The following is a 13,832-nucleotide window of genomic DNA, read 5'->3' on the forward strand; positions in this document are numbered from 1 at the left end:
CTGCTAAAGATTATAATGGTGATGATTTCCAACGCTTGCCTGTTTTTGGCTTAAACAGTCTTTACTAGTTTTGATAAGATAAAACTGATTTTTAATATTTTTCGACCATTTTCAACCATTTTCGAAATAGTTGAACTCATTTTCTTCTAGATTTCGATATCCAGTTTTTGAGTTAATTTTGGGCCCCGGTTTTTTTGAAAAAATTAAAATAATCTTGAGATTTTAGATATTCCTGTTTGGAAAAAATTTGAAACTGCTTTGGAGCCTCTAGTGTCTTTTCTTATAATAATTTAATTAAATTTCTTAAAGGATACGTCATTGGCCACAATCACTCTTATTTTAGCAGGTACTAGCCCCGCCCACCCACCCTCTCTTTTCTTAGAGGGAATATCATTTGCCAAATCAGTTTTATCTTAGTAAGTGCTACCCCGCCCACCCGCCCTTTATTCTCTTAGAGTATCTCATTTGCCAAAATAAGTATTATCTTCTCTGTGTCTACGAAAAATTGAAAAACTAAAAACTGAAATATTCTAAAATCCTAAAATTGAAAAAATGAAAATTTAAAAAATTATTTTTGTCATTACACATTCAAAATGAAAAAAGTTGGATAATCAAAAATTGAAGAAACGAAAAATTGAAATTTAGCAAAAAGTTGAAAAATCGATTTTTAAGTTGTCTGTTATTCGATTTTTTAGGTTCCCAATTTTTATTTTGTAATTCTTCTTTTTATAATTTTTATATACTTTTCGACTTTTTAGCTTCTTCTGTACGAAGTTACGACTGACGTTGTTTTTTTACTTTTTTCATATCCTTTTTCCAGTGCCAATCAACTGAAGAACATAATTAGCCCGCCCACCCACCCTGCCTCCTTTTCAGTGACCGATTTTATTTGATCTGAAGGAATTGAATGATCTTATACTGAACATAAATAACATTCGTCGTTAAAATAAGAAGAGGGTGGGTGGGTGGGGCTAGTATTTTGCTAAGATAAGTCTGATTTTGGCAAATCGCATACCTTCCAAATAAAAGTTGTGGTGTCCCAGTTTGAATTCAAATTTCTCGCTGAGAAAAAAAACAATGCCGCGAAACCGTATTTAGTGTCATGTTAAGATTTTTAACTGTTCCTGACTCTAATTTGACAATATTGAAATTGTTCATATAAACCACGTGTCAAGAAATTCACATCTTAAGTTTCTTGTTCTGAAAAGATGTCTACGTATATTAAGAAAAAAGGGAAAATATAAGCCCCGCCCACCCGCCCTGTCTCATTTGTGATGATTTTTTTTATTCATCATGAGTAAATAGGGTGGAATTTAAATGCAAAATCCTTATTATTTTTCTACAAGAAATTAAGACATGTTTTTGAGTATCGTAATATTCAAAGAATACTATGTATATCAAGACAAAATTAAAGCCAAAGATTAAGCCCCACCCATACCTGCCCTGATCTAAATCAAATTTCCTTGCAAAAATTTACCATTTTAAACGTATTTTAAGTTTCTAAGGAAAAAAAGTCATCACAATTGAGATGGGGTGGGTGGGCGGGGTTTACATTTTGCCTTTTTGGAAAGAATTTGAAACTGCTTTGGAGCCTCTAGTGTCTTTTCTTATAATAATTTAATTAAATTTTTTAAAGGATACGTCATTGGCCAAAATCACTCTTATTTTAGCAAGTACTAGCCCCGCCCACCCACCCTCTCTTTTCTTAGAAGATATGTCATTTGCCAAAATCAGTCTTATCTTAGCAGGTACTAGCCCCGCCCACCCACCCTCTCTTTTCTTATAGGGTATGTGATTTGCCAAAATCAGTCTTATCTTATCAGGTACTAGTCCCACCCACCCGCCCTTTATTCTCTTAGAGTATCTCATTTGCCAAAATAAGTCCTATCTTCTCTGCGTCTGCGAAAAATTGAAAAATTAAAAACTAAAAAATTCTAAAATCCTAAAACTGAAAAAGTGAAAGTTTAAAAAATTATTATTACACACTCAAAATGAAAACTAAAAAAGTTTCATAATCAAAAATTGAAGAAACGAAAAATTTAAAAAACGAGATTTAGCAAAAAGTTGAAAAACGTTGAAAAATCGATTTTTAAGTTGTCTGTTATTCGATTTTTTAGGTTCCCGATTTTTATTTTGTAATTCTTCTTTTTATAATTTTTATATACTTTTCCAGTATTTAGCTTCTTCTGTACGAAGTTACAACTGACGTTGTTTTTTTACCTTTTCCATATCCTTTTTCCAATGCCAATCAACAGAGGAACATAATTAGCCCGCCCACCCACCCTGCCTCCTTTTCAGTGACCGATTTTATTTGATCTGAAGGAATTGAATGATCTTATACTGAACATAAATAACATTCGTCGTTAAAATAAGAAGAGGGTGGGTGGGTGGGGCTAGTATTTTGCTAAGATAAGTCCGATTTTGGCAAATCGCATACCTTCCAAATAAAAGTTGTGGTGTCCCAGTTTGAATTCAAATTTCGCGCTGAGAAAAAAAACAATGCCGCGAAACCGTATTTAGTGTCATGTTAAGATTTTTAACTGTTCCTGACTCTAATTTGACAATATTGAAATTGTTCATATAAACCACGTGTCAAGAAATTCACATCTTAAGTTTCTTGTTCTGAAAAGATGTCTACGTATATTAAGAAAAAAGGCAAAATACAATTTTAAACGTATTTTAAGTATATAAGGAAAAAAAGTCATCACAATTGAGATGGGGTGGGTGGGCGGTCTTCATATTTTGCCTTTTTTTCTTAATATGCATAGTATACTTTGAACAACACGGGACTCAAAATTTGTTTTTAATTTCTTGTAAAGAAATAAGTATTTTGCAGTTAAGCTGGTTCACGGCAAATAAAAAAAATATTTTCATCATGTTCTAAGTTTCTTGTTTTGAAAAGGTGGCTATGTATATTAAGAAAAAAAGGCAAAATATAATATATAATTACTTATTAATTCCGATTTTTTTTTTTTTTTTGAAACGCATACAAGTTTGCGTTTTCACCATTCATTTTGCTCGTTTATATTTCTCATTTTCACCAATCTTCGTCAAACATATCTAGTGACTTTTAAAATGTCAATAACAACTAGGGAAATATTTTTGTCAAGTTGAGATTCTGTAGTTAACGATTAAATAAATCAATAATTATAACTACGTTAAGCATTAATTAAAATATATAAAAAAAAAATCCAAAAGTGCTTATTGGAAGCCTCAATAAACTGCTAAAGATTATAATGGTGATAATTTCCAACGCTTGCCTGTTTTTGGCTTAAACAGTCTTTACTAGTTTTGATAATATAAAACTGATTTTTAATATTTTTGGAACATTTTCAACCATTTTCGAAATAGTTGAACTCATTTTCTTGTAGATTTCGATATCCAGTTTTTGAGTTAATTTTGGGACCCCGTTTTTTTTTTTGAAAAATTTAAAACAATCTGGAGGTTTTAGGTATTCCTGTTTGGAAAAAATTTGAAACTGTTTGGAGCCTCTAGTGTCTTTTCTTATAATAACTTAATTAAATTTCTTAAAGGATACTAGCCCCGCCCACCCACCCTCTCCTTTCTTATAGGGTATGTGATTTGCCAAAATCAGTTTTATCTTAGTAGGTGCTACCCCGCCCACTCTCCCTTTATCCTCTTAGAGTATCTCATTTGCCAAAATAGGTCTTATCTTCTCTGTGTCTGCGAAAAATTGGAAAACTAAAAACTGAAAAATTCTAAAATCCTAAAATTGTAAAAATGAAAATTTTAAAAATTACACTTATTATTACACATTCAAAATGAAAACTAAAAAAGTTGCATAATCAAAAATTGAAGAAACGAAAAATTGAAATTTAGCAAAAAGTTGAAAAAAGTTGAAAAATCGATTTTTAAGTCGTCTGTTATTCGATTTTTTAGGTTCTCAATTTTTATTTTGTAATTCTTCTTTTTATAATTTTTATATACTTTTTCACTACTTCACTACTTTTTTCAGAAGAACATAATTAGCCCCGCCCACCCACCCTGCTTCCTTTTCAGTGACCGACTTTATTTGATCTGAAGAAATTGAATGGTCCTATACTAACCATAAATAACATTCGTCGTTAGAATAAGAAGAGGGGGTGGGTGGGTGGGGCTAGTATTTGCCAAGATAAGACTAATTTTGGCAAATCACATAGTTTCCAAATAAAAGTTGTGGTGTCCCATTTTGAATTCAAATTTCGCGTGAGAAAAAAAAGCAATGCCGTATTTAGTGTCATGTTAAGATTTTTAACTGTTCCTGACTCTAATTTGACAATATTGAAATTGTTCATATAAACCACGTGTCAAGAAATTCATTTAGTCAGGCTCCATTCTTTTGTTTATCAAGTTATAATTAAAATTTCTGGATGTTTCTACTTAAGTATTACGTTATAGCACACTTCTTAATTACTCAGTCGTGATTGCTACAAGTTTATGGCATTTAAACTGATCTAAATTTTGATCCATTTTGAAAAAAAGGACATTAGAAAATTGCGGTTTGTGGACTCGAAAAACGGGAAGGATTTAATATTTTTGCGGCTTGAATTGAGCCTTTATTCTCGACGGCGTCGGTCAAAGCGTAGTGTTTCCAAGACCAGCTGATTTTGATTTTGGTCGGATTGAATCTGCGTTTATTTTTTTGTTTGATGTGATGTACGGGTTTATTAATTTAGTTATAATTACTAACTTTAAATAACGCAGTGTTTAACATCATGTAAACTCTTTGTTGTTTAAAATTGTTATAGGGTGTGGCGCGCAAACCGGGTAATGAGTATAATATGTGGCACGTTTTTTGGGCATAGAAATGTGGAGTGTGTGTTGTATGTATGGTATGACATTTTTGTTACAAATTTGCGCGTCCTAGTGATAGATAATGTAACTTTTTTGAAACTATCAATTCGTATATAGATAGAATGCGTGTTCTCATACACTTATATTCTATGGCGGTGTATCAACGCATGCCAGGTGCAATCTCAACTTTCAGTAAATATCTTGTTAAAGTAATTGAACGGTGATTGAAGCGAATGAATCAATCACCCTGTTCGCCTAACGTGATATATTTAAAGTATTTTGAAAACGCAAGGGTAAAAGGGACTCATAAAATCACGTCATGGAAATTCAGCAACGAGCACGTCGAACCGAAATATATAATAATAAAAAAAACTTGATGAATATTAATAATCTGACACTGAATAATAAATAACCAATGCGTAAAATTTGCTTTCTGTGCTAAACAACGAGTGACCATCGCTCGTTATTTGGAAAATGTTTACTCGTAAACACGAATAAATCGTTCCATGCGTGAAATGCATGGAAGAGCTTGGAATGAAATTTATACATCCTTAATTCTATTTTGAATAATGTTAACGGCGTTTTTAAAACTAGAACTATAAATTTTCTGTGGAACGGGTGCTGGATGCTATAGATTCAGTCAGGACTAAAGCAGAACAAAAACTCTATAATACAAACCATTTAAAAGTTTTCAGAACATTTCAGCGGAAACTCGAAACGCCCCTGAAAGTAAAAAATCGTTTAGCCAAAGTTTTCTCACATAAACCGTCATCATAGTTATTTCCACGGTGCTTACGTCTATTAATTCCTCACACGCACGCCTCGGTCGAGACACAGCAGCTAACAGCGAGTTGATGCGTTGCAAAGCGTATTGACGCTCCCCATCCGCACTCAAACATCGACATTATTCCCCAGCCCCTGGCCCCAATGTGACGGGTTTTTCAATCCCGGTTTAAATTTTTCATAAGATCATCATTTAATTCTCACCTATATTTACTAATTAATCAACCGCAGGTTCACGTTTAACACACATGGGACGATCTTGACATTCCAATACATGCTGTATGAGTGTATACGTTACTGTTAACCAGTTTTAATTTCCTCGGTATATGTACAAATTTACAACTAATACAACAGTATGCAAACCCTATTTCCTAAACAATGTCTCCCTTCCTATCTCTTACGTCCATTCTAGGGCAATTAACCCTAATACAGCATTTCCTTTCTGCTCTCATCTCATCCACTTCACACGTTCCTTAACATATGTTCCGTGGTTTCTTTCTCACACTTCACTTCCCTTTTCCTTCATCGTCACATCTCTAATTGGCACTCACTTGAGCGTTGACGTCTAACATTTATAGAAAACTCAACCATTTGCATTTTGTGTGATTTACCCAAAGATAAAAGTTTACAAGTAGAGCAAGTCATTTATAACTGAAGGATTCTAATCAATATAGTGATTGGTTTTATTATACCCTTTATAAGAAATATCACATACTCTCGAGTAAAATGTGGCATAATCTCGAGTCGTGAGTAAAACCCTGCGACGAATTTATTCGGAAAGTCGATGACTGCTGACTTGGTATAATTATTAATATTATAATGTGAGGGTAACGGACCCTCAGCATCGGAATGCAAGGCGTTCCTCTTTTTCGAGCTTCGCACGCGCCAACTTGCTCTGCTCACGTAGCGGCAGATTATCGCTGCTGATACTAACAATATAATATATAATAAACGTTTGCCTTTAAATTCTCATTCAGACGTTGCCATTTTCCGCCAGAAATGAGAAAGAAATTGTGGGCGAGACGTTACTAGACAGAGACAGAGTCAACGTCCCTACTACAAAATAAACCGTTTCGTTTATTATCTCGAGCAATTATACTTACCTACAATTACAGGCAAATTACAAACTACTGCAAAGATTCCTGCAACCGCGTGCTCGTTTTCCTAAGTTCGTTTCCCCATTTACTGCATTTTGCGGGCCTGTGATACAATACGTTACCACTATTACGTTCTCGACCCTCCTAGTTCGGACTACTTCGGGCTTTTTAAGCAATATTCTGTTGGTCTGCGACATGATTTACGAATGGGTTTCAATTGCGATAGTATTTTTCGTGACAAAGTAACGTATGGAGTTTAGGTGAAGGTTCCTGATAAATTTCCGTATATCGTTTTATTAAAAAGTAAAGGTTAGGTGGAATGTGGCGTCCTAAAATAGTTGAAATGACTCATGTGATTTATCTAAGGAGTGTTGACTTAATTTTTACCCTTCCGATTTCTGTATTGTCTCGTATTCCCTCAGGGGCTCTACCGGATCTCTTAATATTTTGTACACAATTCTTTGCACACTGCGACCCTTCGACTTGATCCGTTCATTATACTTTTACCTCGTAGCGTCTCTCTTTCCGTAAATTTTTAGCTGTTTTCTTTATTTTTGTCCTTTTTACTTTCTTCAGAGAACTGGGTTTGGTAAGACTGACTTCCATACAACTACCACTGTCTCGGTCATGTGCATGCAAACAAAACCGCACCAACTAGAATCTCCGGTTTCCGACATTAGTGGTCCCTAATGTGGGACATCACTTTAATCGGTTCGCGTTAGGCCAAAGACAGGTTGCTTACCGCCCGGACCAAAAAGTGCTACCCTGGGAAAGTACATGACTCGTTAGTACCTTGGGCAAAAGGAGCCATTTTTCAAGTAGCACACTCATTACTCAGGAGCTTTTGAAATTTGACTTTTCAAACTGCACTAACTTGCTCACGTAAAGATCGCTTAGAAGGTGAGGAGGAGGACTCTTTCAAACATAGCTTTAGGAGGGTTAACGCGAAATCTACAACTTGTTATCACCGGTTATGGTATCATCAAACGGGTCCCTAATCTCGGATTTCATTTTAACCGGTTCGCCTTAGGCCAAAAACAACTCGCTTACCGCCCGGACCAAAAAGTGGTACCCTTGGAAAGTACATGATTCCTTAGTACTTTGGGCAAAGATAGCCATTTTTGAAGTACCACAATCATTACTCAGGGGCATTTTAAATTTGACCCTTCAAATTACACAAGTTTATTCACGTATTATTGACGACTTAGTTTTGTTATTTAAACATATTTTTCACTTGTTTCAACGAGTATCCACCCCTATTCCTCAGTTGTTGATTTACACCTGTTTCTTCTGTAACAGCATCGATTGATTGTTGTATGTGTTTACCGTTTCATTTCATTTTTGCTCTCACAATTACAACATCCTGTTTGAAATCACGTCGTTGTTGAGGGTTTACGAATTTCGTTTTGGTGTACGATTCGCTGAATTTGTTATCTGTGCTTTCATTAACTTCATTCATAAATGTAGTGGTTATCGAGAGGGTTTTTCCAGATTTCAAGTACATTTTGTGCATTATTTACCAACAATATCAATTTTCTCGGAATTTTCACCTCCAAGTCGTGAAATTTCCATTTGGCGAAGTTCTGCTTCGATGCAGCTGATATTTATCACGCGGACAATGCGGAAAAAATTTATCGAGGGGAAGAGGTAAGGGGAAGTCGGTAAAGAAATAAGACTAGAATTATAAACAGAAAACAAGGATGTAAATATATATAGTGAGTCATGTTAGGGTGCGATAATCTGAAAAGGGTTGATATAGTACGTTTCATTGTAAAGAGGGGTTACGGTGGCGGTACATTCCCCGAAAAAAGCGCCGTAAGAATATGTAACGTGTTGAAGCGAGGCGAAAATGTCGCCTACGGGCATTTCGGCTGGCGGCCCTCTCTGTGTACTCGGTCTATTGATCGGAACCATGTAAATAAGTACTGCGAAAAGTGATACGTTCAGCATACAATTCAGAGATCTCCGGTGACGATGCGTCATACAACTCCGAGAAAGGACAACATCCACCCAATGCTCAAATCAATTTCAGCCGCCGCCGCCGCCGCCTCCCACGTATTGCAAGAAGCGCTGATAACGGCGATCGCCACCAGTGGCGGCCGGTCAAACTTTACACAAAAAAATCACTTTCATTAACTTTAATTATTATTATTACTTTTATTATTATTTTAAAGATGTCTTTTGCAATGGTAGCATTAGTTGTCTGTGCTCCCACGAACTGGATGGTTTCAGATATGAGAATAACAGAAAGTGGAAACAAGTGGCAAAGAATCCATGAAATTATACAAAGTATAAAAATGTTCTTGAATACTATAAACGTTTACAATAAAAATTAGTTTTATTCAGTGTCTTTGAAAAATAATGTCGGTGATAATGGAATTCGAACCCACGCAGGCGGAGCTCAAGTGCAAAACCTTAGCCGTCTGAACACTACCTTCTTATTGCGTGCGGCAGACATCGGGCACGTGGAATACATAATTGTTATAAAAATTAAGGCGGATTCATAAACAGTCAATAGTGTGTTATTTTATAAAACTGAAGTAGTATTTAGTACGCATAATTTTGACGTGACGTCATCAAATTGTTCGTGGGGATGACCAGATAAATTTTATTTAGCGTTTTACTATCTACACGATATTATTAACATACATTCCCTATCTCATACGCTTGGGAGGCAAAAATGGTCTGAATTCAGTTTCTTACACAAATTATAAAAGCCAGTTCTTAAAATTTTATTTTTTTACTTGAGCACAAGACAAGGACATATTGTAACAGGTTCCATCCGGCGATTAGCTACTTTAATGTTTTCTCGACGTTTCATGACCTCTAGAGTTCGAAAAAATAGGTACGGGGTGTCTGCCGCCTGCCGTCTGTCCCGATTTTTGTTAAACAGATAACCTCCGAAACTACTGCACCGATTGTTGTCAAATTTTGTATGTGATTTAAGAATATCGTATCAATTCCCATCAACAACTTGAAGATTGAACTTGTGGTTTATGGATCCACTATGTTTTTTTTATACATTATATATTTTTTAATTATAGCCGTTATAATACAATAAATAAAATTTTGCAAAATCAAACAACAATGTTTTTAAAAAAAATAATTTTTACAGTGAGCAAAGTAACAAACAGCGTTAGTTTTTTGGATATACCGAGTGTCCAAGTTAAAATTCCACGGCCTTATATATTCAGAACGGATAACGATATAGAAATTCCGTAAACGCCTTTGTTTTTAGCTAGAAGGGGAGAGTTAATTTACTACACTGTAAATAAACTTTGATAGATAAAATATAAGCCCCGCCCACCCGCCCTGCCTCAATCGTGATGATCCCTCTCGACCTCAATCCTGATGAATTTTTCACTGTGATTGCAAAATCCATATTTGTCTATAAAAATGAATCATGTATAAACATGTTTTTCATAAAATTATATTTTCAAAAAGTAGAGAAGGGTAATTAAATGACACGTATAGATGTATAAAAAATAAATAGGATCTACATAGAAAACTTTTGGCAAAGCACATACCCTTTAAGAAAAGATAGGGTGGGTGGGCGGGGTTAGTATCTCCTAGATACGACTAATTTTGACAAATGATATACCCTCGAATAAAAGAGAGGGTGGGTGGGCACTTATTAAAGAGGTCGAAATCTAAAAGATCTCTTGAGAAATTTCGAAATGCTCAGGAATATGTCAAAAATTTCATATGGGAAGATATTAAAAAACTTAATCTTTGGAAAAATTACTTAAAAAATATTTAAAAATATCACAGAAATAGCTCTCGACAAATTCGATCGAAAAGTATAGAGTTCTGATATCCTGGATGAAGATTTTCAAAATATTTGGTGTCATTTTGACGATTCTGAAAAAATACTTGAAATTTTAGAAAAAATAAAGCCGAAAAACACTTGAGGAGGGCGAAAATCAAAAGAAACTCTTTGGCGAATCATCGAAATTGTCAGGAAAATATTAAAAATTTCATAAGAGAAAACTGAACTTTGCAAAAATGGCTTAAAAATCATTTAAAAAAATCTAGGAAATAGATGTTGACAAGCTCGATCGAAAAGTATAGCGTTTTTGGTCCTGGACCAAGATTTCGAAATATTGGGCTTCCGAATCAGATTTTGGAAATATGTCAAAAATCGTAATACTTATTTCATTTTGGCGATTCGGGGAAAATAGTTGTAATTGTAGGAAAAATAACCCCGAAAAAACACTTAAAGAGGTCGGTCAGCAATAGGAACTCTTTAGAGAACTACCAAAATGCTCAGGAAAATGTCAAAAATTTCGTATCGAAGAGTACTGAAAAATTGAACTTTTGGAAATATTGCCTAAAAATCCTTAAAAAAACAAGGCTAAACATACACAAGCTCAGTTGTGATGATTTTTTTTTCATTATTGACCCGGGAAGAGGAGCTTAATTGCCAAATCTATATTTCTCTACAAAAATTTACCATTTTGAACACGCTTTAAGTTTCTTGTTATGAAAAGAAGTTAGATAATTAAAAAAAACAAGGCTAAATATAAGCCCCGCCCACCCACCCGATCGCAGTTGTGATGATTTTTTTTATTCGTCGTGAGCCGGAAGGGGGAGCTTAATTGCAAACGCCATATTTCTCTACAAAAATTTACCATTTAAAACATGTTTTACGTTTCTTGACATAAAATGATGATTAGGGCGGCAATTCTACAAAAAATTGTATATATCTATAAATCTAAAGGGTGTTGATTTGCAAATTTCCATAGTAACGACTTAAATTCATAAATCTGATTGGCTGTTTACTTTTTAATAACCTATACATTTTCACAGGTTTGATTCAAAATTGCCTCTAATATCTATTTAAAAAACAAGGCTAAATATAAGTCCCGCCCATCCGCCCGATCTCAGTTGTGATGATTTTTTTTATTCGTCGTGAACCAGGGGGTGGGGCTTAGTTGCAAAATCCATATTTCTTGTTTTTTTAAATATATGTAATCTTTTCGTAACAAGATCCTTGAAAAGTAACAATTTTGTTTGACACAAACATAGTGACTGCAAATATATTTTGAACATATGTTAGTGTTAGTTTTTTGGATATACCGAGTGTCCAAGTTAAAATTCCGCGGCCTTATATATTCAGAACGGATAACGATATTGAAATTCCGTAAACGCCTTTGTTTTTAGCTAGAAGGGGAGAGTTAATTTACTACACTGTAAATAAATTTTGAAAGATAAAATATAAGCCCCGCCCACCCGCCCTGCCTCAATCGTGATGATCCCTCTCGACCTCAATCCTGATGAATTTTTCACTGTGATTGCAAAATCCATATTTGTCTATAAAAATGTATCATTGTAAACATGTTTTTCATTAAATTATATTTTAAAAAAATAGAGAAGGGTAATTAAATGACACGTATAAATGTATAAAAAATAAATAGGATCTACATAGAAAACTTTTGGCAAATCACATACCCTTTAAGAAAAGATAGGGTGGGTGGGCGGGGTTAGTACCTCCTAAGATACGACTAATTTTGGCAAATGATATACCTGCTAAGAAAAGAGAGGGTGGGTGGGCGGGGCAAGTACCTGATAAGATAAGAGTGATTTTGGCAGATGACATACCCTCGAATAAAAGAGAGGGTGGGTGGGCGGGGCTAGTTCCTGCTAAGATAAGAGTGATATAGGTAAATGAGATACAGATAGTCCCAGTATTTAGTCCAGTAGTTTCGGAAACTACGTGTTTAATAAATCATTAATTGACAGACAGACGGAAACGGAAATCCGTCAAAGGATACTATTACAATACTTCTCAGTTTACGTTCGAGAAGTAAAAATAGGTGTGGATTTTGCCGTTCTCCTTAACAGTAAATAGAGAAACTGAAGTAGAAACGAAAATTTTTCTTTTTGAGAAAAAAAATCGGAAACTAGAACTAACATTAAGAGAAGCTTTTACCAAATTTAAGAGTACTCTAAAACGAATAAATGTTTGCAATTTGTGGCAAATTTCTTGCTTACTGTTATTTAACTCAGCAGCCTATATATGAATTTGTAGTGTGATAAACAATTTAATTCATAAATATATTTTTTTGAACACCCTGTATAAACACTTTACTTAGAAAACTTTTGATAAGATGTCATTAAGATTTACGTTGCGACGAGTAGACAAGTTTTAGTTAGCTAGGGTGCTGATTTTAAATTTTAGAGCAGTTGATTCCGTTATCAGTATATCCAAAATTTCACAGTTTTGGAGATTACGTGTCTAATAAATCATTAACAGACACCTCAAATGGATATTATTACAATAGTTCTTAGTTTACGTTCCAGAAGTAAAAATAAGTGTGAATTTTGACACTGTCCTAAAATTTGAAGCCTACCTACCATGCCTCCAGGTGAGTCAATATTCAATCAATAATTTTTTTCTAAAATCACTGGAAAATGAAAACGCTCGAATTCGTGGTGTAGAGTTCAAGGAGGGAGCACTATGTAAATGGCATGTAAAGTCACTAATCATGCAGAGGACGGGCAGAAGACGGGAACCGCTACAGTTGTGCGCCGCGTAACAAAGTGTTAAGTATTTTGTTAAAAGTCACTGGTCATTTACAAACTAGTCCTAAAAAATGGAAAACAGCCATGTATAAAAGAAAAAAAGTTTTCTGAAAGAATCTTTTCCGATATTTATCAATAACTGCTAAAATTAATTGCTTTTAATTGATTAATTGATTTGATTTTTCGTTCGGTTCCCGCCGCCCCACGAGCCGCCGCTGGTCGCCACCTCCGACCCAGCTTGCAGTTTGTTGGTGGGGTGCTCATGTTCACGGCTGCTTTTAGGACATTGTCCCATCTTTTTGTAAGCGAGAAAAACTTTTAATTATTAGGGTCGTTTATTTATGACGAAGATAAAACCTCGTGAATTATGGCCACAAAAATATTCTTTTAGTGAATATCGGATTTTTTAATTATAACACCCCGACAATTTATTGAAATTCATAACTTCTGACCTGGCGGTAAAGCGCCAAGAAATGACGAAATTTCTGTACATATTTCGAGTGTTGTGTTGTGCGTGTTCGGCGAAACTAGGAGCAAGTTTCAGTCCGTGGGATTATAACGGTCTTAATTTGAACATGGCCAGCATGAAGCTGTATTGTTTGTTTGTCCACAAGATAAGTCGGCGTGGTCAGC

At 34.8% G+C, this 13,832-nt stretch overlaps 1 protein-coding gene across 1 annotated transcript in view; it reads left to right on the plus strand.

Annotated features, from left to right (window-relative positions):
* The window catches only part of LOC135141394 (gastrin-releasing peptide receptor), a 130,078-nt gene extending 117,716 nt beyond the window's left edge, over nt 1-12,362 (plus strand). Inside the window, exon 5 of the transcript XR_010282379.1 lies at nt 12,353-12,362. The gene's annotated coding sequence lies outside the window, so the exon portion shown is untranslated. The remainder of the gene's footprint in view (nt 1-12,352) is intronic.
* The last annotated feature ends 1,470 nt before the right edge of the window (nt 12,363-13,832 follow it).

The sequence above is a fragment of the Zophobas morio genome, unplaced genomic scaffold, assembly GCF_036711695.1.
Source record: "Zophobas morio isolate AGI-343-1 ecotype UQ-CSIRO unplaced genomic scaffold, CSIRO_AGI_Zmor_V1 ptg000044l, whole genome shotgun sequence".
Classification (NCBI taxonomy): Eukaryota; Metazoa; Arthropoda; class Insecta; order Coleoptera; family Tenebrionidae; genus Zophobas; species Zophobas morio.